Genomic DNA, 26,440 nt, shown 5'->3' on the forward strand with positions numbered 1-26,440 from the left:
AATAGAAAAAACTAATACAACCAAGAGCTGGTTCTTTGAAAATATAAACAAAATTGACAAACCTTTAGCTAGATTCACCAAGAAAAAAAGAGAAGGCACAAATAAGTAAAATCAGAAATGAAAGAGGAGAAATTACAACAGACACCTCAGAAATACAAAAGATTATAACAGAATACTATGAAAAGCTATGTGCCAACCAATTCGACAATCTGGAAGAAGTGGATAAATTCTTAGAATCATACAACCTTCCAAAACTGGACCAAGAAGAAGTAGAGAATTTGAATAGACCAATCACCAGTAAGGAGATCGAAACAGTAATCACAAACCTCCCAAAAAATAAAAGTCCAGGACCAGAGGGCTTCCCTGGTGAATTCCACCAAACATTCAAAGAAGACTTAATACCTATCCTTCTCAAACTCTTCCAAAAAATTGAGGAGGGGGGGAAGCTCCCTAACTCATTCTACTAAGCCGACATTACCCTGATACCAAAACCAGACAAGGACAACACAAAAAAAAGAAAATTACAGGCCAATATCACTGATGAACATCGATGCAAAAATCCTCAACAAAATACTAGAAAATCGCATACAACAATACGTTAAAAAGATTATACACCATGATCAAGTGGGATTTCTTCCAGGGATGCAGGGATGGTTCAACATTCACAAATCAATCAACATAATACACCACATTAATAAAATGAAGAATAAAAATCACATGATTATCTCAATAGATGCAGAGAAAGCATTTGACAAGATACAGCATCCATTTATGCTAAACACTCTGAATAAAATGGGGATAGAAGGAAAGTACCTCAACATAATAAAGGCCATGTATGACAAACCCACAGCTAATATCATCCTCAATGGTGAAAAACTGAAAGCTATCCCTCTAAGAACAGGAACCAGACAAGGATGCCCACTGTCACCACTCCTATTTAACACAGTACTGGAAGTCCTAGCCAGAGCAATCAGGCAAGAAAAAGTAATAAAAGGGATCCAAATTGGAAAGGAAGAAGTGAAACTGTCACTATTTGCAGATGACATGATTTTATATATAGAAAACCCTAAAGAATCCACCAGAAAACTTGTAGAAGTAATAAACAAATACGGTAAAGTTGCAGGATACAAAATCAACATACAAAAATCAGTTGCATTTCTGTACACTAACAACGAAGTAGCAGAAAGAGAAATTAAGAATACCATCCCACTTACAATTGCAACAAAAAGAATAAAATACCTAGGAATAAACTTAACCAAAGAGGTGAAAGATCTGTACACTGAAAACTATAAAACATTGCTGAAGGAAATTGAAGAAGACACAAAGAAATGGAAAGATATTCCGTGCTCTTGGATTGGAAGAATTAACATAGTTAAGATGTCCATACTTCCTAAAGCAATCTATAGATTCAATGCAATCCCTATCAAAGTTTCAACAACATTTTTCACATAAATAGAACAAAGAATCCTAAAATTTATGTGGAACAACAAAAGACCCTGAATAGCTAAAGGAATCCTGAGAAAAAAGAACAAAGCTGGAGGTATCACACTCCCTGATTTCAAAATATACTACAAAGCTACAGTAACCAAAACAGCATGGTACTGGCACAAAAACAGACACACAGATCAATGGAATAGAATCAAAAGCCAAGAAATAATCCCACACATCTCTGGACTGCTAATCTTGACAAAGGAGCCAAGAACATACAATGGAGAAAAGAAAGTCTCTCCAACAAATGGTGTTGGGAAAACTGGATAGCCACAAGCAAAAAAATGAAAGTAGACCCTTACCTTACACCACACACAAAAATTAACTCCAAATGGATTAAAGACTTGAATGTAAGACTGAAACTATGAAACTTCTAGAAGAAAACATAGGCAGTACACTCTTCGACATCGGTCTTAGCAACATATTTTCAAGCACCATGTCTGATCTGGCAAGAGAAACAATAGAAAAAATAAACAAATGGGACTACATCAAACTAAAAAGCTTCTGCACAGCAAAGGAAACCATCAACAAAGCGAAAAGACAACCTAACAATTGGGAGAAGATATTTGCAAACCATACATCTGATAAGGGGTTAATCTCCAAAATATATAAAGAACTCATGCATCTCAACAACAAAAAAACTAACAACCCAATTAAAAAATGGGCAAAAGACCTGAACAGACATTTCTCCAAAGAAGATATACAGATGACCAACAGACACATGAAAAGATGTTCAAAATCATTAACTATCAGGGAAATGCAAATCAAAACTACAATGAGATATCACCTCACGCCCGTCAGAATGGCTATAATTAACAAGACAGGAAACAACATGTGTTGGAGAGGATGTGGAGAGAAGGGAACTCTCATACACTGCTGGTGGGAGTGCAAACTGGTGCAGCCACTATGGAAAACAGTATGGAGATTCCTCAAAAAATCAAGGATAGAACTACCATATGATCCAGCTATTCCACTGCTGGGTATTTATCCAAAGAACTTGAAAACACCAATGTGTAAAGATACACGGACCCCTGTGTTCATTGCAGCGTTATTCACAATAGCCAAGATTTGGAAGCAACCTAAGTGCCCATCAAGGGACGAATGGATAAAGAAGCTGTGGTATATATACACAATGGAATACTATTCAGCCATAAGAAACAATGAAATCCAGCCATTTGTGACAACATGGATGGACATTGAGGGTATTATGCAAAGTGAAATAAGCCAGAGGGAGAAGGTCAAATACCGTATGATTTCCTTCATTAAGTAGTAGATAATAACAACAACAAACAAACACATAGAGACAGAGATTGGATTAGTGGTTACCAGAGGGGAAGCGGGGAGGGAGGAAGGCGAAAGGGATAATTTGGCACATGTGTGTGGTGATGGGTTGTAGTTAGTATTTGGGTGGTGAACATGATGTAATCTATGCAGAAATAGAAGTATAATGATGTACACCTGAAATTTATACAATGTTATAAACCAGTGTTACTGCTATAAACAAAAAATTAAAACAAAACAAACAAACAAAAAAGAACACATTGCCTATTTTCCGCATCTGATGAAAATTCTGGTCCAAAGGGAAAGTGTGGCCCCTCGGGCTGCCAGCAGCCTGCTGGCTCGGTCATGGACGGACTCTCTCACTGCCTCGTCCTCACTTGGATCTCGCTGGGCTCTGACGCATCGTGGGCCACGGAATTCTATGAAAGAAATGACTGATGCACATGGTGTCTCCGCTGCTCACACACTCATCCAGTGTCCCCTGGAACGTCACTTACAAAGCACAAGTTCAAACATAAAGCTGTTAAGAATTTCAAGATTGTGGGGCCAGCTCTGTGGTCTAGTGGTTAAGTCCAGTGCACTCTGCTTTGGCGGCCCGGGTTCATGGGTTTAGATCCCAGGCATGGACCTACACCACTTGTCAGCCATGCTGTGGCAGCAACTCACATACAAAAAAGTGGAGGAAGATTGGCACAGATGTTTGCTCACAGTGAATTTTCCTCACCAAAAAAAAACCAAACAAACAAAAACAAAGAATTTCAAGATTGTTATAGCAGAACATTAAACCAAGTGCAGGCCCCTCTCAAGGGGCCCTTGTGACTACCCAGGTCACAGCCTGTGAGGCTGGCCTTGCCCCGCCAGGAAAATGGATGTTACCCCCACATTGGGGAAAGGGTCGGGGAGGAGGCCGGGCACACGCAAGCCCAGAATACAGGAAGGTGAGAACCCCAGAGAGTGAGGAGGCATGAACACATACATACACACACACACACACACACACACACACACGTACACACGCGCAGGCACGCACACACGTGCACACTGGAACACGTGCACAAACACACACAGGTGCACACACAAACACATATGCACACGTGCACACTGGAACACACTGCACAAACACACATGCACATAGGTGCACACACAAACACATGCACACATGCACACTAGAACACACATGTACAAACATGCACATGTGCACACTGGTGCACCAACACACATGCACACAGATACACATGCGTACACACGTGGACACTTGAACACACATGCACACAGGTGCACACACAAACACACATGCACATGCACACTGCAACACGTGCACAAACACATGTGCATGTGCATGCTGGTGCACAAACATACGCACACAGACACATGTGTACACATGTGAACAGGTGAACATGCGCACACAGATGCACACATGAACGTGTGTTCATAAATACACATGCACACACAGGTGCACACGCACAAGCATGCATGCACACAGGTACACACATGTGCACACAGCATCTGGAATCTCACCCTCAGTGCCCCCTTTCTGTGGGTGATCACCGCCTCACCTGGGTCATCTTATAAAATACAAACGTCCCCAGGAAGACACTGAGGTCCCTGCTCCCCCAAACTACTGGCAGGCCCCCCGAGTCCTCTCCTTCCCCATCTCTTCCCAGCTCTGTACCCCAAAAGGGCTCCTCCATGGAGGGCGGAGGGAAACAGGCAATGAGGAAGAGTGGAGCCCCATGGAGGACTGGACGGTCCGGAGAGACAGTGCTAACAGGGGCTTGATGGAAGCAGGGATTTTATTTCTCTGCCCCACAGCAGCACTGTGCCAGGCACTGGCTCCTTCCCACGGATGAGGGACGTGCCACTCAGGCACGGAGAGCCTCCCCAGCTCACAGTCTGAGCCTCTGAAGCCCCCACTTGATTGTCCTCCACACCAGCATCTCTGTCCGCCCTGTGTGGACGGCCCCAGAGCCATCAAAGGGACCAGGCGGGGCCACCACACCCCGCTTCCTGCCTCAGCCTCCCCAGCCGTCGCAGGACCAGTGCTTCCTTACACAGGAACCGTCCCCCCTTCCCCAGGAGAGAGCAGGTCCGCTCCCTCCCTAAGAGAGGCAGAGGACCCCCACAAATTCAGCAGGGACGGACCCCAGGAGGCCACAACTCTAGGGCTTCCTCTTCATGATCAAGCACATGAGGGCGGCTCTGGGGGCCCCCAGTCGCTCTGCCCAGACCGGCTGCCCCAGGAGAAACCCGGACCCTCAACTTGCCACCAGCCCTGCCTAGGCCTGCAGAGGCTCCACTGCCCCGCCAGTGCCTCCGAGCAGCCCATGTGGGGAAGTGAATGTGGTTTACTGAGAAAGCGACAGGCCACGCCAGGTGGCCTCACGTTTGACCACTGCACCTCGTCCCACAGTCTGGGTAACGACGCATAGAACTTTCACGCTCATTGGGCACCTGCCATGAGCCAACATGGGAGGAGGGGTTTATCCTTCAGATCAACCCCGTAGGGCCGGGACTACTGTCCCCACTGAAGACGGGAGGCCAAGGCTCATCGAGGGACCATCCCAGGTGGACACGAAGGGGACAGAGGAGGGGGGCCCAGGCTCAGCTCCAGGCCCCACCTGCCCTGGCCCCTGGATGCCCAGCTTCTCTCCAGCACTGGTCAGAGGGGACTCTTGCTGATCATCAGGGGCATGACCCCGGAGACAAGGCAAACAGGGTCACCAATGCTGGGTGACTCAGCCCTGAGGAACGCTTGCGTCAGTAACTTGGCAGGGAGCAGGGGCCATGCCAGAGCCTTCTAGCAGGTCTTAGACAAGATCTCGTGACTCAGTCAGCAGGCAGTTGTGCCCATGGGGCTCTGCAGGCCGAGGAGTGCCTACGCTGGCCCTTGGGAAGCCAGCGCTCACCTGCACAGGCTCTGCCTCTGCCGACCGACGAGGTGCTTCAGGGGCCCTGAACCTCAGGACCAAGTGCTACAAATGTCACACAGCTTCTAGGCCAGGCCCACCATACACGCTGCCCATAGGCCAGACGGTACCTGATGGTGGATCGGAGACGACAGCCCAGACCCCAACTCAGGTCTGGTGCTCCCTCCACCCGCCACGCAGCCCCCCAGCCTCGAGATGCCCACGGCAAGGCCTGGTTATCCTCTCCAGCCCCGATTCTGCCGCCACCCAGCCCACTCCCAGCATAGCCAGACGCTGGCAGTTTGCAATGTCACCTTAGAAAAGGAGGAAGAAAAGAGGAAAACGGATGGCGGAGCTCGCTGCACCTTCAGTGGGAAGCCTGCACTTAATTGAGGGTGTAGCAATTTATTTCCTTCTGTCACTGGTCCAGACCATGAAATATTTATCTTTCCTCATTGAGCCTCTGTGCTCAAACAGCCTCAGACCAGCTCCCCGCGGGACCAAACAGAAAATTGTTAGTCAATAACCTCAAACCAGGGAGCACAGACGACGCGGCTGGTGGCTCAAGCAGAACCTGGGCACGGGAGGGCATCTGTAGGGGGTGGTGCCGCCCCCGCAGCCCTGTCTCCCAGCCCGGGCGGCCCTATCTCCCCGGCCTGGGGGGCCCCACACAAAGAGCACACGGACGCTCCCTTTGGGGCGCCTGTCCAGTGGAGGTGCTCAGCGGGTGGAATTTAAAGGTGTCCTGCTGTCCAGCTGTCCAGCCCGGGTGGAGGGGCTGGGATGTGCAGGGAGGGGCAGGGTCAGCATGGTGAGCAGGCAAGTAGCCAGGCTGGAGAAAGAAGGAGGCAAAAGGCTTCGGGGATCTGAGGCATTTGGAGACCTCACCAGAAATGGCAGAATCCTCACAAGGGAAGGAACCTCCCCAGAGTCTCCCGGGCTCCGCATCTCCCTGTGTTTATGAGGCTGGACAGCCTCTTCTCTTGAATCCGGTTGCCCATTCACTCTGAGACCCATTCCCCATTATAAACACAAGTGTCACTTTTACAAGGAGGGCGTCCACTTCCCTGAAGAGACCCCTCCCTGGAACAGCACATGAGCAGCTTGTGGAGCATCACGTTCTCCGGAAGAGCAGGGCCAGGTGTCATTTCTCCCCAGACCCTCACACCCACTCAGGGCGGGGGCCTGGTGACAGTGGACCACACCCTACACCCCAGGACAAGGCTGGAAGAAGCCAGCTCAGGCCTGGCCAGCCCTGCCCGGCGCCTGCATCCACCATGCCAAGCTGGGCTGTGCTCTGCAGCCCCAACACTCACACATGGCAGGCGTCCGAGGCCCCTGGAAAGGGAGTGGCCCAGAGCATGGCACTGGGGGAGAAGCTGCGGGAGGTGGGGGGCCGTGAGCTGCATGTCAGCCTCTGTCCTGACACCCCTCAGGCCGTGGTGTGGGCCTTGACTCCCACCCAGGGAAAGGGTCAGCCAGGCCAGGCGAGTGGGTGGCCCTGGGAGTTTCCAAAGTGTTGGGAGGAAGGAGAGAAAGTGGATCAGAGGAACGAAGAGTGAAGACGCTGCCCGACCCCGGCCCCTTCACCAGCAGAGGACTTTGTTACAAGGAGAGGACGAAGGAGGAGAAAAATGGAAATTCTGCTGTCAAGAAATAGTGCGCTGGGGCTGGCCCGGTGGCGCAAGCGGTTGGGTGCGCGCGCTCCGCTGCGGCGGCCCGGGGTTCGCTGGTTCGGATCCCGGGCGCGCACCGACGCACTGCTTTGGCAAGCCATGCTGTGGCAGCGTCCCATATAAAGTGGAGGAGGATGGGCACGGATGTTAGCCCAGGGCCGTCTTCCTCGGCAAAAAAGAGGAGGATTGGCGGATGTTAGCACAGGGCTGATCTCCTCACAAAAAAAAAAAAAAAAAAGAAATAGTGCGCTTTAATTTCATGCCACATTAGGGCAATCTGGCAGCAGAGCCCCAGGAGAGTGGGTGCGTTCGGGCTTCGGGGCACAGGCTAATGTCGTCCCCTTGGGCGCCAGTGCCCTCCGATAATGGTGAACCCGATTCAACAGCGTGGGATTAATTCAATCTATCTCCACGCGCCAGACTAGCAGCCAAACACCTCGCCTCCCGACCTCTTTGTACATCTCTCTTAAAAGGAGTGAGCATGGTGGGCCCGTGGGGAGGGGCCCACACCCACAACTGTGTGTCATGAAATTAGGAAACGCAAAAGAACACGTCTTCCTCCCCAAAGAAACACGCTCTGCCTTAAAGGGAAAAGGCATAATGAACAGTGGTGTCAATTAGGTCGCCAGACAGTAGCCAGATAAATCACCATATTAATAAACCTCTGACTCTCAGAGGCCGAGCTGGGCCCGGAATTCACCAGCCCTGGATGGGGGGTCCAGCCTGACTAACTTCGGTTGTTTGGTTTTAGGTGAATATGTTGAGACTGCTCAGAAGACAGGCTGTCCAGACATGAGAGATCACACAGTTACGATGCCACTGGCCAGAAATGTCCACCCAGCAAATCCAGGGACAGGACGTGGATTCCAGGGCTGGGGGAGGGGGGCTGCTAATGGGACAGGTTTCCTTCTGGGGTGATGAGAATGTTCTGGAATTAGACAGTGGTGATGGTTGCACAGTGCGTGAATGCTCTGAAGGCCACTGAATTGCACACTTTGAAATGGGTAAATTGTAGGGTATGTGAATTATGTTTCAATAAAGCTGTTAAAGAAAAAACAAAAACCAAGACGTGTGGTGCAGGCAGTGTGAAGGTGGGGGGTGTCCCGGGCCCCCTGATGGGCATCGTCCCCCCAAGCTGGCTGGTGGGCATCTGTGCTCCACTTGGGATGGAGTGCTGTGTAGACAGGCTGCGTGAGTGTCTGGGTTTTTTGCCTATTGTGTTGAAACAGATTCCACAGACGTTCTGCTTAGAAGCAGCAGAAGGAGGAAGCTCTGACAAGTTCTGTCTCCTCGACCAGACTCGAATCAGGCCCCTCTGAGCTCCCTTAGCACCAGGCCTCAAACTCTGGGCTTCAAGTCCTTCCTTGCAGAGTCCAGCTCTAGCAAGAACCCTGCTAAGTCAGTTTAGCCAGAACCCCCTGCCAGGCGTCATGAGCTGGGGGCCTGGGCAGTCCCTCCTTGTCCGTCCTCAGAAGGGTTAGTAGCTAAATGCTCTGCAGTTGCCATCATGAAATTCTTAATAATTTTTTAACAGGGGCCCTGCATTTTTATTTTGCACTAGGCGCTGAAAATTCTGAGCTGGTCCTGCCTTCCCCATTGGGGGAGATAAAAGTTGACATCATTCCTTGCTCTCTGGTGGGCCTGGAGTGAAGCCCAGGGGTCCCTAGCAAGGCACAGCTGCCAGGAGAGACAGCTCTGGGGATGGGGCAGGTCAAGGCCAGCTAATCCACAGGGGTAGGACCCCTGGTTTCCCAGGCCCTGGCCCCAGACTCTGCCATCCACTGCTCTCAGCTGATCCCCCGACAACCAGCATGGAACCAGTGCAGAGTCAGCAATGGGGACAGTGCAGTGGAACAAATGAATGGAGGGGACAGTGTGTGGAATGAATGAATGGAGGGGACAGTGTGTGGAATGAATGAATGGAGGGGACAGTGTGTGGAATGAAGGCTCGAGTGCACAGCAGAGAAGAAACCACATGGAGAGCAGGGGAGGGGGACGGCAGGAGGGGCAATGGGAGCAGTGAGTGGGGGGACCCATCCTGTGCCATCATGGCTCAGGCCTCCCTGTTATGGGCTGAATTGTGCCCCCAAAATTCATATGCTGAAGTCCCAACCCCTGGGACCTGAGAATGTGGCCTTATTTAGGAACAGGGTTATTGCAGACGTGATTAGCTGAGATGAGGTCACCCTGTACTAGAGTGGCCCCTAATCCAACGTGACTGCTGTCCTGAGAAGAAGGGGACATTGGGACACAGACACACAGGGAGAACACCATGTGAAGATGGAGGCAGACATCGGGTGATGCGTCTACAAGCCGAGGGGATAGCAAAGATGCCGGCCACCAGCAGAGCTGGACAGAGGCCCGGGACATTTGCTCCCTCGGAAGAAACCAGCCCTGCTGACACCTCGATCTCCGACTCCCGGCCTCTGGAACTGGGAGATGATCAATCTTTGCTGTTTACGCCCCTGGTCTGTGGGGCTTTGTGATGGCGGCCCCAGAGCACACACGCATTCGCCCCCCTGGGTGGTCCTGGGTGACGCGGACGCACATGAAGAGAACAGAGCTTCCTGCGCTGACGGATGGCGCCATCGCCTGCTGCGTGCTGGCCTCCCTCACACTCGGCCCCACACCGACCCCTGTGTGGATCCAGGCGCTTTCTCTGCCACAGCCACGCAGGCCGCCTGTCGGCCACCAATCCACCGGGTATCAACCGCTGCTCATGGCATCGCCGTTACCACAGCCGGGCTGGGAGTGAGGTTCATGACGGCTGCTCAGCGTCAGCAACCTGCCCGGGAGCCACGGTACAGCCCTGCCGAGTGGTTTCCCGCGTGTCCACACAAACACACACCTTCGCAGCTGCCATGACTTTCCCTGCCCGGCTCCATGGGCCAGCAATGTGACGCCCGCGACCCAGTTCTTCCTTCTCCCGGGCCCCTTCGGCCCTGCCCAGCACTCTCGAGGTCCACATGAAGTGTCGCTGTGCGTGCATCATGAAAAGGCAGAGAGCAGTGGGAGACGATGGTTTACACGAATGGACGTGCAGACGCATTTGCTCTCGTGCGCAGAGAAATGGCAGCTTCAGGAGAAACCTGAGTCCCAGCAACCAGCGTTCACCTCGCTCTATGAACAGCTGGAGAGGCCGCCTCCTATGCTCATTCACTTTCTAAACAGACGCCCAGCCCTACCCTGACGGCTTGAAACTGCGTGATCTCCGGAGAGTGGACATGAGGTCCACTCGTCTGCTCCGTGTGGGCAGAGCGCCCGGCACATGGCAGGCCCCTCCTCCAGACCCCGGTAACTGATGCGCCTGGCCATGGTCTCAGGGCCACGAGGAAATCCGATTTATCAAATGTGAGAGTCTCAGAAATTCCAGGTTTCCCCAATATTGACTGCTTTCATGGTCAAAATATTTCAGTTGTTTACTCGGGGTTTTTTTTTTTTATCTAAAACAACAGTTCCTCCAGGGTCGTTCCGTGGGGCTGCGCTCCAGGCCTCACCGGGAAAGAAAACTTTGGAGCACAGGAAGATGTGATAAATTAAAAATACTCCTTCCCCAGCACCCCCGCCCCCCGCATCAATAACCCCACTTGAGAAATCACAGCAGGTCCCCCGGGGGATTGCTCTGGCAGCAGAGAAACTGCTGGAAGTTAAGGGGACACCCCCCAAAAGGAGAACGGACGGAGCCACAGAGCACGTCACCACACCCTCCGTTCACCGAAGGGCCCGGCTTATGTGCTCCTCAGGGAGACCCCTCACTCCCAGCCCCAGGGCATCCACCATGTGACAGGCGGAGACCCATGTGATGCCACCATCAATACCACGTCGCCACGGCCGAGCGAGAGCAGCCGCACACGAGAGAGCAAGAGCCACTCATCCGGCCGCGGCCGGCCCCTGGAGCGCGCAGTCATGGTGCACACTGAACAACAGCATCATTAGCCAGGAGGCCTGGCCCGTGAGTGCGTCAAACCAGACACAGTTCCAATCAATAACGCGGCCCTGCGGCATCAGCAGAGGAGGCCTTCCTAACCCCGCATCAAGTCTCTTATCATCCATGGGGACACAGGGGTTTCCTCCCCACGGGACACCCAGAGGGGCCCCGCCGGCCGATGACACCACCGTGACTCCGTGGCCAGTGCTGTCCAGAGCTCCAGCACTGAGGGACACGAGAGCCACTGGCCAGGGTCCAGGGGGCATTCCCTGGGGATCAGCAACCCCACAGCCACGGACCCAAAGCCATTTCTGTTGCGTCGGGTGACACTGTGTGTTTGTGCTCGGGGAGTGTGGCAGCATTGTGTGCTAGCTAACATCTTTATGTTGCATATCTAATTTTCACATCCTTCTAGAGTCCCACTTTACATGGAAAACATGAAATAATTCTAATCTCCTGCCCGTTTTCAAAAGTCGCTCACGTTTGCCTCATTTCGAAACTTCGGGCCAAGTCGGCTGTAACTGTCCTCCATCCCCACCAGGGGGCACCACCTTGTGAGCTGCTCTGGCCTCCTTGGGGCCAGGAAGGTGGACAGACGGTCGAGGGGGACCGGCTGGTCTGGTCATCCTCCACATCTCCTCCTGGACATACCCATGAGGGCGGACGCTCACTCTGTTGTTGTTCCGTGTTGGAAGGTTCCGGTCCGCACGCACATGCAGCCCTCATTCCCCGTCACTGCAGCCCTTTCCCTCCTAACTAAGCAGAACTCGGGTCGACAGCAAAAGTGTTTGTCTGGGTGACGGTGTTCCTTTCGCCAGGATGGACCCAGGGAAGGGGCAATCACACGGAAAAGTCCCAAGTGCCAGCCGGATTGGGGCTGAAAGGAGTGGTATGGGGTCCAGACGCTCTGAGGGGAGCCAAGCCCAACCCTCCCGCCAGCAGCAGCCCCAGTGTGGCCTGGCCCCAGCAAGACCACAGCCCTCTGCGCACACAGGACGCCACCCAACGCAACCTGCTCCAGGAAGCCTGCCTGAACCAGCTCAGCCCAGTGACTCCTGCCCTCCCACTGCCCTCCCCTGGGCCAGGGGCCGCAGGGTGTAAAGGAGGGAGAGGGGGACCCCACAGGCGGACGACCAGTCTAGACTGGGGGTAGCTCTAGGGACCAGCCTTTGTGGGCGGCTCAGCACAGGTCCAGGGGCTGGTGCTCCCTGGACTAGACCCAGTGGGGTCTCACGGGGGAGGCAGAAGAGATTCTGATGGCTGGGTGCCCATCCCCGGAGCTGGGGTCGGGGGGTCAGCCACTCAAACCACAAGGACCAAAGGTAGGGAATGAGACTGAAGACAATTTCCAGGCCCAGAGAGAGCAGACGCTGGAAGGGAAACAAAACGAGGGGCCTGCCTCCCCTGGGGCTGCTGAGCTGACAGGACGTTAGCCTGCCGTTGCTGGCAGCTCTGCCCTCCGAGGGTCACACGGAACAAAGTCTGAGAGCAAAGTCAGCACAGAACATAGTAGAGCTGAGAGGTGGGGGAGAGCGAGTCCTCATACCATCATCCAGGCACCTAGATCCACCTGTGTCTGAAGCCATCCTTGGTTCATATAACCGAAAACTGCAGAGGTCCCTTTTCTACTTAAGCCAGTTTGAATTAATCAGGATTCCTTCAATCACAAGTGACCAGATTCCAGCAGGTCATAGCTCAAAGAGAAGCCAGACAGGCACAGAGCTGGCACCAGGAAGCTGAGGTGACCGTTGACTCATTGTCCTTCACACAGATCTCTGGGCCCCGGTGCCCCCATGCTGCTCACTCTGCTGCTCTCACCTCTCTGCTAGCAGAAATAGAGGAGGGGTGGGGGGTCATGTCAGGCTGTCCCCCATGTTTGTGGGTCTGGCAGGAGCAGGAGACGCCCCCTCGTCCACCTCACCTTGATAAACAGCAAACATTCACTTAAAGAACAAGTGAGCCGAGCCACAGAGTCTCCTTGCCCCCCCACCAGGGCATCTCTCCTCCTGACCCCCAAGACTCTAGCCAACAAACTTGCTCCTAATAAGTGTCATTCACTTGCTTTTTAATTGTGCCATAAGCAAGTGTTCAGGGGCCCGGAATATCTCCTTTTTAAATTTTATATGTATTAATATTTAATCTCAACCAAGCACAAAATCGTTTGTGCAATAACGTGGGCACCATGGGAATGGGAATCAGTAACAGACACGTGCAATCAGCTCTCAGCATGTCTCGAGGGTCCCGTCTGCTCCAGGAATTCCCGCCCTCCCAGACGCCACAGGCCACCCAGGCCTCTGGACGCCGCAGCTTGGCCAGCGTAGGGAACCCAGGACGGGGTCCAGGCCAGCCTCCTGCGCCATCTGTGAGGTGCAGAAGAGGAAGTTCAGGTGAGCTCCTGCCCTCCACTGGCCGTCAGAAGGTCCAGGCAGCCCTGACGGCCAGGTCTCCACGCCTCCCAGGCCTCGTGTCCAGCCGGGGCTCCCCTCGCTCCTGCCTGCCCACACCTGCTGGAGGCTCTGATGCAGAAAGCTACAGCAAGTCCATCTGGAGCTCGCCTGCACTGCGGGGAGACACTCTGGACACCGGTATGGGGGGCAGATCCAGGTGCACCTCGGGTCCCCCAGGTAAGAGTGCAGCAACTCCCACCCAGGACTCTGGACCCCGCTCCCGGGTCCCAGGCCTGGGGCCGCACCTGATCCCACCCTGCAGCCTGACAGATGGCAGCACAGACTCTAACTCCGCCCCTGAGGGCCGTGTGACCCTGGGCGAGCTGACCCTTCTGTCCAATGGAAGGAAATGAGGTCACAAGTGCCTGGCAAAGAGCCCAGTCTCTGCAGATGTACCCCTCCAGGGCGCAATAAATATCAGAGCCAGAAGTCCCCCACTTCCAGGCCCCGGGCTGGTGGAAGGAGCAGTGACAAAGTGCAGCCAGAGTGCACCTGTCCAGGAAGGAGGGACGGCGGCAAGAAATGCCCTCCCACCACAATCGGCCAGAGAAGCAGACGGCACATGTGGGGCAGCAGCTTCCCAACACCGGACCTCAGACCGTGCAGGCTTGTGCCCCCGAGGGAGAGAAGTCAAACTCGGGGCCCACAACTGTGCCAGCTCACTGCCTGGGGACAATCCCTACGCTGCAGCTCAGGGAGGGTCGCAGAGCCCAGAGGCCCCTCTGAGCTGAGGAGACAGAGGCTGAGGCAGCGAGAAGCCATGGGGCCGAGTACTGGAGAGAGAGAGCTGCCCAGAGAGGGAGCCCCAGAGACCTGCAGAGGGTCCCCCACACTTTAGGGTGATACTGATCTGCACACGCCTGGGTAGACCTCTGCAGGACTGGGGACAATGCTGATACTCACAGGGGGCTGGAGGGTCTGCAGCCCCAACATGGACATCAGGGGTGAGGTTCAGAGGGAACGGCTGTGGCAGCAGATAACTCAGCCCTCTGAGGGCTCCAGGGCCGCCCTGCCGGCTGGACGCATCTAAGCGAGCCCGGAAAGGACCCATCTGACCACAACTGACAACCGCACAGCCAATCCACGCTTCTCACAGGGTGGCAGCAAAACCTGGCACCCGGATCCCCACAGACGCGAAGAGGGGGAACAGGACCGTGACAGGGGGCAGACAGACCAGCGGAGACAGACCTGGATGATGGGGGGGCGACGAGGACATCAACACAGCCCCACACACACCTCGTGTGCCACTCACGCACGTTGAGGAAACACAATCACGGTGAGGAATGTGAGGAAAGGTCTAGAACCCCAAGGCAAGTCCAGAGACGAGAAACTCAACGTCCAGAGTGAAAAACACAGCAGACAGCGCTAAGAGCAGACCAGACACCACGGGGAAAAGTGCATCTGAAGACGTGCAGTAGACACTACCCAAAATGAGGCCCAGAGAGAAGAAAGAACAGACTCTCAGTGGCTGTGAGCCAATGTGAACGTGGTGGAGGGAGAGAAAACAGATCTTAGAAATACTGGTCAAGTTTTCCAGACCCGTGGGAGATCCAGTGACTCCAGAAGCGCAAGGAACCCCAAGCGGAACAAACACAGCGAAACCCCCACACAGCAGTCCTAACGAAACTGCTGGAAACCAGGGTCACAGACAAATTCCTCGGGGAGGGACAGAGATGGGAGTCAGAGCAGACCGCCTGGTGAAACCGTCCAAGGTAGGAGACAAGGAGATGACGCAAAGTACTGGAGACAGAGAAAACCTGTCCAGCAGGAACTACCTCCAGCAAAAACGTCCTCACAAGGGGAATTTTTAAACCAAGTCAGAGAATTTATCACCAGCGGGCACGCACGACAGGAAACATTCAAGTTCTCAGGAGAAGGAAGATGACGCCAGAGGGGTCTACACGAGGGAATAAAGCGGGCCAGGCGTGTAAAATATGTGGACAAATATAAAATACTGGTTTATTATTTTTGATTTTTGAAAGATAATTGAACCACAAATAACAGCGCGCCGTGGGTTTCTAACATCTGCAGACGCAGAGAAGGTCTGACGGCAGCAGCACGAAGGAAGCGGGTGGAAACGTGAGGACACAGCTGCACATACGAGGTGCACAGTGAGTTAGAGAAAGGTCGTCTACACCCGCCGCCTGTGAAGAGCAGCAACCACTGCAGGTGTAGACACGGAGGGACTTCTAGGAGCCAGGAGTAAAGATAAAAACAGAATCACCTAAAACTCAATCCACAGTGATGCAGGGAAAGAGGAAACAGCAGCCAGCAGAGGTGGACGAATAGGGGAGGCTGACAAAATCTGTGGAGACGCGTGCTCTGGAGACCGCAGCACACGGGAGAGAGACGGAAGATGGGAATGCATGTAAAGACACCGCAAGATGCCCAGATAAAGGGACAGACGGAGGATTCAACACTGTCGAGGTGCTGGGACGTCCATTCTCCTCAAGTTGGTCCACCCTTTCATCAGGGAAGAACTCCCGCCTCGCAGAGGGTGACAAGGGGACACTTGCCAAACTCCACAGGGGCCAAGAGCAGACAATGGGGCTCCTGGGCCAGCGCCAGTGGACGTTACCACTGCCCAGCCCACCAGCCGCCCAGGCACCCACACCAGGGTCTTATGCAAACACAGCAGCAGGCGCTGGCAGCCACAGGGCTGGGTTTGACCTGTGGCACTCTGTCCTCCAGCACGGCCCTGGAGAGGAGCCCCAGGACCTGTGATCCAGGGCTGTGCGTCTCGTTGGCCTTGGGAGCTCCAGTGAAGGACAGGCTCCAGCCCACGGTCCCAAGGGTGGGCCTTCCGATACTGGGTCAGTGCCCACACTGCTGTGTGCAACGAAGGCAAGAGATGTCCTGGGACCGTCATGCCCACTGGTTCCATGTCAGGTCCCTGCACCTGGACAGTGTGCCACGGTGGCAGGGCTCAGACCCAAGTCCGAAGTGGTGTGGCCAAGGGACCAAGGAGAGGGGGACAGCCCGGTGGGAGACCAACCTCCCACAGCCTCTGCAGGGGACCCATCAGCCTCATGCCCATTTTACAGATGGGGATGCTGTCCGCCTCCCACATAGGGGCCCCTGGAAGAGGCAGCAGGTCCATGCTACGGTCACCCCAGCAGGGGCGACCCCCTGAAGGGCATGAGGCTCTGGTGGACTCAGGGTCCTGTCCCCAGACTCGCCCAAGCACACAGCGCCCACGAGGCAGGCGCCATGCTGGGCCTTCGTTTACCATTTTATGGGTGAGCAGAGAGTTGGGGGTCCAGCGTGGGCTGCCTGTGGCCTGGCTCAGGACCTGGGCCCTGACCACTGTCCTCCGCAGCTTGTCCCTCCTGTGCCTGATGCCGACCTGGGCCTCCTAGACCTAGATCGTCCCTGCAGCCAGACCCCAGGCACCAGGCTGGCCACCCAGCAGGTATCCCACAAACAACCCTGCCCCTCTCCACTGCCCTTCCAGTCAGTGGTGCCCCCTCCCCGGCCCAGACCTGCAGCTGAGGCTCCAGAGGAAGGGCGGCCGCATGTAGAGTGGGGCTCGGGGGACTGGGGACCACTGTGGGGGGGGGGGGACGGCAGACCCACCCCCACCACCCCAGGCGGCACCCACCCCCCTCCTTCTGGCCCACCCTGCAGAGCCCAGCACTGGCCACCCCCCTGGCTGCCTCCTGGTTACTCCAGAGGTCCAGGGCCTGTGTTCTGGCCCAAGAGCAGCCAAGGACGTTTTGACACCACGCTCTTGCTGTTCCCAGACCTCCCTAGAATCGGCCGCTGGCCACACAAACCCGGGGGCTTGCTGCCCCCTAGAGGCAAGAAGGAGAACTGCCCCCCCAGCCCGAGGAGCCCTGGGTGGGGGTCCTGCCCTCGGCCTCGTGCCCTGGACACCTAGGCTTCCCCGAACCGGCACCACGGAAGAGCCAGGGTGGAGCTCACCATGACCCGTCCCCTGCGTGCCCTCCCATGCAGAGCCCCCCACTCACGCCCACACCTGTAAAGTGCTCAGCAGGGGCCCAGGGCACGGTGACCTCAGGTGGCCTCAGCGAGTGCTGGGCGGTCATTCTCGGATCTACTCCGAGCACCTGCAGAGAACGCGGCGCGAGGGGCAGGCGGTGAGCAAGGGCGAGCACAGCTCAGCTGTGAACAGAGACGGAGGAGGCAGGGGCCTTAGAAATAGAGGGGGACAGGAGGGGCGCGGGCGGTGAGGACCGCCCAGGAGGGGCGTTCGGGGAGGGAGGGGCCCTGGGGGAGGGGCGCTGGAGGAGGGAGGGGCCCTGGGGGAGAGGCGCTTGGGGAGGGTGCTGGGGGCAAGGGGCCCTGGAGGTGGGGCGCTCGGGGAGGGGCGCTGGGGGAGGGAGGGGCCCTGAAAGAGGGGCGCTGGAGGAGGGGCGCTGGGGGAGCGGCGCTGGGAGAGGGAGGGGCGCTGGGGGAGGGAGGGGCGCTGGGGGCGGGGCGCTGGGAGAGGGAGGGGCGCTGCGGGGGGAGGGCGCGATCTTGCAGGAAATGCTCTGCCTGCAGGTGTCCCCGGGGCTGAGGGGCGCTCGTGGGCTGAGGTTGGCTGGGCTGCGTCTGAGGAACAGCAGGGCGGGCTGGGTGGGATGAACGGCTCCTTCTCCCGGCTCAGAGCGGAAGCCGCTGGCCCTTGCGGAGGGCCCGTGGACACAGTTTCACTCCGCGAGGAGACTGCTGCAGAAGGGACGCGATCTGACGTGTGTTCTGCAGGAGCCCCCCTCACCGTCTGGCGAAGATAAACCACAGCGCAGCAAGCGCAGAGGCGGAGGCCAGCCGGGAGGCTGTGTCAGTCACCCACCGCTGTGACAACGCCACCCCCACCCCCGACACTTGCTGGCTTAGAACCACCGCTGACCTATTGCTGTGATCCCGTGGGTGGGGAATTGGAGCGGGGTCAGCAGGGACGGCTCCTCTCTGCCCCTGTCCTGGGCTGGGCTGGGTCGGGAGGTCCAAGAAGGGCCACTAACACCCCGGGGCCTCGTGCAGGCAGCCGGCCTGGCACACCCTCCACGTGGCCTTTCTCCAGGACAATCTGGACCCCAGGCAGTAGGTACTGACAGAGCAAAGGCAGAAGCCCCAGAACAGACTCAGCGTCCTTCCCCTCGCTGGGCTGTTGGAGGCCTCCACGCAGGGGAGGGGCAGAAAGCCCACCACTGAGTGGAGCCACCGGCCTGCCCCGGGATGGGAGGAGCACAGGGCCAAGGGACCCAGGCCAACCTATGGGGGCTGGAGCGGGTGGTGCGGTGGGTGGCAGTGACCAAAGAAAGGGGTCCAGTGGCTCCGAGGGCCCCAGCCTAATCGGCAAGAAGGAGGGGGAGGGCACGTGCTCCCCAAGGGCCATGGGGAGCCAGGACAAGATGAGCAAGCCTGGACACCCCCCTCCAGCTCCAGGGGTAACGGGCCCCCCAGAAGCCCCCTCCCCCAAATAAAAGGCCAGGAGTTGAGTGAAATCTCAGGACACCACCCTGCAGCCGCGCCCTGCGGAGGCAGGAAGGTGCCGGCAGCCCACGCTCATTTCCACACATGGCAATGATGCCTCTGCCAAGGAGAACCTGGGCCTTGTTTCCCGCCTCTCCAGACTCTGCCTCCAGGACTCTCCGCCCAGCACCCTTGTCAGGGCACTCAGCCCTCTCCGGCCTGCTTCCCTGCCGGCTCCAGGCAGCCACGAGGGCGGTTCCCTAAAGGAGGAACATGAACAGCTGGCAGACACCCCAGCTCCCCTTGGCCCCGGGAGCAGGGGATCTGGCGGCAGAGGGAGGCGCAGGCCGACGTCCACTCCTCCGGAGTCCGAGGCCAGGGCCCCCAGGGGACGTGGACAGCAGTGGGCCGGGATCAGAGGCGAGAGGAGCCCCCGCCCGCAGGCCCCTCCTGACACAGGGAACACCCCTCAGCAATAGCGCAGGAGCTGGGCCATCTCGGGGAAGCGCCAAGGCCGGTGCCTCGTGGACCAAAACGCAGGGGCAGCTCCAGACTCCAGGAGAAACAGGCCCGGCCCAACGGTCGTAACCCAGCGAGCGGGGGCTTGAGGGTGAGCAGGGCTGAGCCGGGAGGACCCCACCGGCGCTGGACCTCCCTGGAGGCCGCGCTCCCAGACAAGAAACTGAGGCATGGCACTCCCGGCCATACCCCTGTGAGGACGACAGGTGACTCGGAGCTGTTTTGTCCCCTGATGCACTGACTTGCTGGGCACATGCTCCCCCGCATTCAGATCCTTCTGAGCACACACACACGACTCATCCCTGTAGCAAGGGTCGCCGCCAGCACAGAATCCGGTGGGAAAGAGACAATGAACGTAATCTGTCTGGGAGTCAGAGAGCTTGGGAGAAACGACAGCTTCTACGGGGGAAAGAAAGTAGAGCAGAGTAAGTAGGTTACGACCCCCGTCACAGGGAGGGGTGGGCCCCACTGAGAAGACAACGTTACAGCTGAATCTTGAAAGGGTGAGGGAGTCGGCTGTGAGGGTCTCCAGGGAAAGAGGGAGCCGGGCACAGGGAACAGCCAGTGCAAGGGTCCTGAGGCACCTGCATGCCCAGTGTGTTCTGGGAGCAGCAGAGAGCCTAGAGTCAAGAGGCCAGGGGAGATGTCAGGGTAGAGGCAGACTGTATGGGGTTCTGTCACCCATTTACGGAGTTTGGACTTTACAGTGGTGACATGGGGCCACTGCAGGGCTTTGAGTCACGAGACAGGGTCTGGCTAGCTGCTGTATTGAAGATAGACTTTGGGGACAATGGTGGAAGCAGGGAAGCCAGGTAGGAGGCTACTGAGGTAACCCAGAGGAGGCCAGTGGAGGGTGAGAAGTTACCGTGTTCCAAGGGGATGGGGAAGGTAAAATTGCAGGACATGGGAGGTCAGAGGGAGGCGTCTGGAGTGGCTGGAAGCATGGCTGCTGTCAACAGAAATGGGGGGCTTATGGCGGGGCGGGTCTGGGCTGAGATCGAGAGCTCAGTCATGGCTGTGCTGAGTCTGAGGTGGCCTCAGAGCCATGATGTCCAGCGGGCAGCTGGGTTCATGAGTCTGGAGTTCAGGAGAGGGGTCAGGGCATGGGACTCACAGGCACGTCAGGGGTCCTGGATGAGATCCCCAAGGGGGTGGGCGTGACAGAGAAGAGGCTGGAGGACCGATCCTGAGCCCCGAGAAGGAAAATGTCAGGGCAAAGGAGAACCAGCAGAGAGCTGAGAACGAGTGACCAGGAAGGTCACGCTTTAAATATCACGTGTAAAGATAAGGAGTTCACACAGGGGAATAGGGCACAGGGCTCCCTTTTCTCCACATCCTCGCCAGCACTTGTTATCGCCTGTCTTTGATAATGGCCGTTCTGACAGGTGTGAGGTGGTCTCTGCTGGTGGTTTGATGTGCGTTTCCCCAATGACTGGTGATGTTGAGCATCTTTTCATGTGCCTGTTGGCCGCCTGTATGTCTTCCTTGAAACATGTTTATTCAGGTCCTCTGCCCATTGTTTTAATTGGATTGTGTTTTCCTGCTCTTCAGTTGTATGAATTCTTTATGTATTTTGGATATTAGCCCCTTATCGGATATATGATTTGCAAATATCTTCTCCCATTCATAGGTTGTCTTTGCACTTTGTTGATGGTTTCCTTTGCTGTGCAGAAGCTTTTACTTTGATGCCGTCCTACCTGTTGATTTTTGCTTTTGTTGCCTTTGCTTTTGGTGTCAAATCCAAAAAATCATTGCCAAGACTGATGTCAAGGCGCTTATTACCTGTTTTCTTCTAGGAGTTTTATGGTTTCAGGTCTTTCATTCGAGTCTTTAATCCATTTTGATTTGATTTTTGTGTGTGGTGTAAAATAGTGTCCAGTTTCACTCTCTTGCATGTGGCTGTCCTGTTTTCGCGACACCTTCTTGTCTCCTTTGTTGTAAATTAATTGATCATACATACATGGATTTATTTCTCAGCTCTCTATTTTGTTCCATTGGTCTAGGTGTCTGTTTTTATGACAATACCACACTGTTTTGATAACTATAGCTTTGTAATATAGCTTGAAGTCAGGGAGTGTGATGCCTCCAGCTTCGTTCTTCTTTCTCAAGATTGCTTTGGCTATTCAGGGTCTTTTGTGGTTCCACACAAATTTTAGGATTGTTTGTTGTATTTCTGTGAAAAATGCTGTTGGAATCTTGATAGGGATTGCATTGAATTTATAGATGGCTTTGGGTATTTTAACAATAATACCTTAACAATATTATTTCTTCCAATCCATGAACACAGAGTATCCTTTCATTTATTTATATCTTCTTCAGTTTCTTTCATCAGCGTCTTATAGTTCTCAGTGTACAGGTCTTTCACCTCCTTGGCTAAATTTATTCCTAGATAGTGTATTATTTTTGATGCTATTATACATGGGATTGTTTTCTTAATTTCTCTTTCTGTTTCGTTACTAGTGTATAGAAACAACTGATTTTTGTATATTCATTTTTTATATTTCATTTTAGTAAAGGCCTGCGACTTTACTAAATTCTTTTACTAGTTCTAATAGTTTTTGGTGGAGTCTTAGGGTTTTCCATATATAATATCCTGCCATCTGCAATTAGCGACAATTTTACATCTTCCTTTCCAATTAGGATCTCTGTCACTTCTTCTTCCTCAGGAATACTGGCCTGTAGTTTTCTTTGTTGTGGTGTCCTCGTCTGGCTTTGGTATCAGGGTGATGCTGGCTTCATAAAATGAGTTTGGAAGTGTTCCCCTCCTCTTCAATTTTTTGGGAAATTTTGAGAAGGATTGGTGTTAGTTCTTCTTCAAATGTCGGTCCTGGGCTTTTCTTTGTTGGGAGGTTTTTAATTACTGATTCAATCTCATCACTAGTGATTGGTCTGTTCAGATGATTCAGTCTTGGTAGGTTGTGTGTTTCTAGGAATTTACCTATTTCTTCAGATTGTCCAACTTGGTGCATAATTGTTCATAGTAGTCTCTTAGGATCCTTTTTATTTCTATGGTATATATAAGCACATGGATGTTTATAGCAACTTTAGTCATAATTGCCAACAATTAACAGACGAAATAGACAAAGAGATATTTGTAAATATATAGACATTTTAAACAATACAATCAGTAAATCTGACCAAAATAACTTATATAGAACACTACACCCAACAACTGAGGAATGTACATAGTTTTAACCACAAAAAAAAATGTTTACAAAACCTGACCATATGAGATAGTCATTGTGGTTTGGGGAAAGGGAGGGAGGGACAAGTAGGTGGAGAACAGGGAATTTTTAGCACAGGGAAACTATTCTGATGGTGGATCCATGTCATCATAGAAGGTACAACACAAACAGTGAATCCTCACATAAACTATGGACTTTAGTTAATAATAACGTGTCAATATTGGTTCATCAATTGTAACAAATGTGGCCACCGAGGCACACGCTAACAATAGGGGAGACTGAGGGGGGATGGGTATGTGGGGACTCTGTACTTTCCCATCAATTTTTCTGTAAACTTTAAAACTGCTCTTAAAAAAGTGTATTAATTTTTTTAATTGACCATATGCTGACCTAAAGCAAGTTTCAACAAAGAAAATAAGTGATCATGTGAATGTCTTTAGGGAGCAAATTTTTCAGATTGATCTTCATGCAGCCAGCAGAACGGCTTCACGAGCGGTTGTCAATTTTTCCTTGTTGTCTGTCAGCTTTTGTCTGATCTATTTCAATTATATAGTAAGAGACCTGATCACACCTCTCTCAGCATCCACCAGACAAACACACACAAAGATAAGAATATAAGGAATTTGAACAACACAATACGCTGATTGGCGTGGGGTGAATATATATATATATATATATATACACACACACAAAATTTCAACTATGTCCAATAAAATTCCCATCACGTATATGTGCCATGTTCATTGACCACAATGTGATAAAATTAGAAATCAGCAAGAAAGGAAAAACTGAAAAAGTATTCATATATCTGGATATTTCACCCAAGATTTACTTACAAAATTTAGAACTGCTTTCCCACCAGGAAATCTTCTGATGCTGTTTCAGGGAATGTACAGGCTCCGTGTCTATCCCGGGAGTGCGGGCAGTGTTCTCAGAGGGAAGAGGTGAGCCTTGATGGAATGTCTTCTGGCTGACCTCATCGCTCCTAAGGAAGCACAGCAGAAGGGCATCTTGTCTAGCTAGGGGGAGGTGTCCGGAAGGCTTCCTGGAGGAGGAGGTGCGTTCAGCCCTGCGGGATGGGCAGGGGTGTTCCAAGAGGATGGATGGCTAAAGCCAAGGCACAGAAGCCAGAAACACTCCCATCAACATCACCAGCATCAGTTTGGCCCATGGGCGGGTGCTGGTGGCGGCATGGATAAGGCTCACTCGAGGGGATCACTCGAGGGGATGGGCAGGTGTGAAAGACCTGGAGTGCCCCCAGGAGCAGGGCCTCTATCCCGCAGGCGACTGGGAGCCGCCGGGCACTCTAAGCAGAAAGAGATCAGGTCAGCCAGGAATCAGCGTGGTGATGGAAAAGAGGGGCTGAGAAGATGAGAGGAAAGGCATCGAGGCTGAAGCCAGGACCCCGGGAGGGACGGATTCCTCCCCGGAGTTTTCACCTGACTCCATTGTTCCCTGATCACTCGAGGTCACTGGCTGTGCCACTAACCAAGGAGACAGTCTGGGGAGAAAATCCATGCTAATGCATGCCGTGCTTGCCTCGAGGACATTACATCTGAGTACCCAGCAGGTACCACCTCCGTGGGGGACGTGGAGGCCCAACTGGTGGGACACGATGGGGCTAATGAGTGACATTTGGAAGATGGTCGGTACCAGGGGACTGTCTTATATGCACCCCACCAAAGGCCACCAACCAGTAGCTCACATTGCACTAAAACCTCCTCTCCTACCATGTGGATGAACCCTGAAAATACTGTGCTCGGTGAAAAGAGACCACACATTGTTGGATTCCATTTACATGAAACATCTAGAATAGACAAATCTGTAGAGAGAGACAGAGGGCAGATTGGTGGCTGCCAGGGGCTGTGCAAAGGGAGGAATGGAGAGTGATGGCTAATGGATATGGGGTGTCTTTTTGGGGGTTGATGAAAGTGTCCTAAAATAGACTGTGGTGATGGATGCACACTACTGTGAATATACTAGAAACCTTTGAATTGTACACTTTAAATGGGTGAATTGTGTAGTACATGAATTATATCTCAATAAAGCTATTCTTAAAAAAACACCAACTTCCTCTCAACACCCTGGAACAGCCTGGCAGGGTACCCGCTAGTGGGGGGAAGGAAGTCCCTTCTAAACTGTTGAGTGCCATACAAATGTAAGAGGTGGTGGTTTTGGGGAGCTTCTAACAGCAACTTGAGCAAACACAGGTTCTTGTAAGGGATTAGGGGCCGGTCTTCCAGTACCTTCCCTGAGGGAAGTGATTGACATGGAGTGGAGACGGGTGGACGTGAGCCGCCAGAGTGGCTGCCCAGGGGCGCTGCTGCACCTGCTTAGAGAACTTCGAGGGCATTTTCTAAGCACTGCCCAGAGGCACCTGCAAGAGGCACACGGAGACACGTATCCCCCTAAAATGAGCCTCGGGACCACCTCCTGCACCACCAGAGACCCGCGAAAATAATGAGGCAGAGGGCAGAGTCTCCTGAAATCCCAGGTCCAATTCAGCCTGGAAGGAACTGCCCCACCTCTTCCCTGCCACGGGGGGATGGGGGGTGGGGGGATGAGGCTGTCCTTGCTGCCCCAACACGCTGCCCTCGGCCTCCCCCCAGGGACCTCACCTGGGGGACTTATCCACGGCAGCGAAGCGAAGAATTGTGACCTCGTTTAACCTCCCGCACTCAGGAGACATCACAGAAAAAATCACAACCCAAAAGCAAGTGTGAGGATGTAAACAAAACCGACAAAAACATGAAGAGGTTTGGAACAGATACTCACTGGGCATCTTTCAGCAACGTCTGGGCATGAGCTCTCCCGTGTCCCAGGAGTGACCAAAGCGGCTTCCTCTGTACAATCTGCTACTTGTCAGTGATGTTTGAAAGGAAACTGTTGAGACGTCATGACAACATAAGGAAGGAGAAACAGCCCCAGAGTCAGTGCCAGGGACTCCACACAAAGTGCTTACGTAGACACTGAGACGGTGGAGTCCAGACCCCGGGCGGGCGGGCGGGTGCAGCCCCTGAAGAAGCCACGAGCTCTCTGTTCAGGGTCCAAGTCAGCGGCCTCCCCTCGGTGTTTTCTCTCATTCTTTCTGATCCTGTAGAAGACGGGTCATCAGTGACAGCTTCTGGAGCCTCTATCTCTGCTGGAGGACGGGGTGCATTTTCGGGGTCACTAGTGGTTTTCTCACCGTGCCCGTCTCTCCATTTTGCAGATGAGGGAAGGTGGCCACCCAAGGCCTGACAGAGGCAGCGAGCTCTCTCACCCCCAGAGCTCTGTTCCTTCCCGCACCCCCCACCAGGCCTCTCCACTTGGCTCCCCAGGTGACCTCACAGTGCCCCACGTCCCCCCCACCCGCCCCACCTGACCCCCTGCCCTGAGACCCAACAACCACAACCCAGCAGCAGGGGCAGCCAATGACGTCCACTGAGTGCCCACATGGGCCACGGCGTCTGATTGTCACAGGCCAGATCTGGAAAGGCCAGGGCCACATGCAGGGCCCACAGCTGCAGGGCCACACGCAGGGCCCATGGCTGCAGGGCACAGAGTGGCTGCCGGGAAGGGGAGGGAACCCCCAACTCAGGACAGCCTCGAG

The 26,440-nt window shown here is 54.0% G+C and overlaps 1 long non-coding RNA gene across 1 annotated transcript; it reads right to left on the bottom strand.

The window, feature by feature from the left end:
- Window positions 1-21,422: 21,422 nt before the first annotated feature.
- Window positions 21,423-25,716, bottom strand: LOC131418263 (uncharacterized). Its single transcript, XR_009222869.1, has 3 exons — window positions 25,624-25,716; window positions 23,685-23,833; window positions 21,423-22,669 (listed from the first exon to the last, which is right to left on the bottom strand). It is a non-coding gene; the product is annotated as an uncharacterized LOC131418263 (long non-coding RNA).
- Window positions 25,717-26,440: the final 724 nt, after the last annotated feature.

Source organism: Diceros bicornis, chromosome 19 (genome assembly GCF_020826845.1).
Source record: "Diceros bicornis minor isolate mBicDic1 chromosome 19, mDicBic1.mat.cur, whole genome shotgun sequence".
Classification (NCBI taxonomy): domain Eukaryota; kingdom Metazoa; phylum Chordata; class Mammalia; order Perissodactyla; family Rhinocerotidae; genus Diceros; species Diceros bicornis.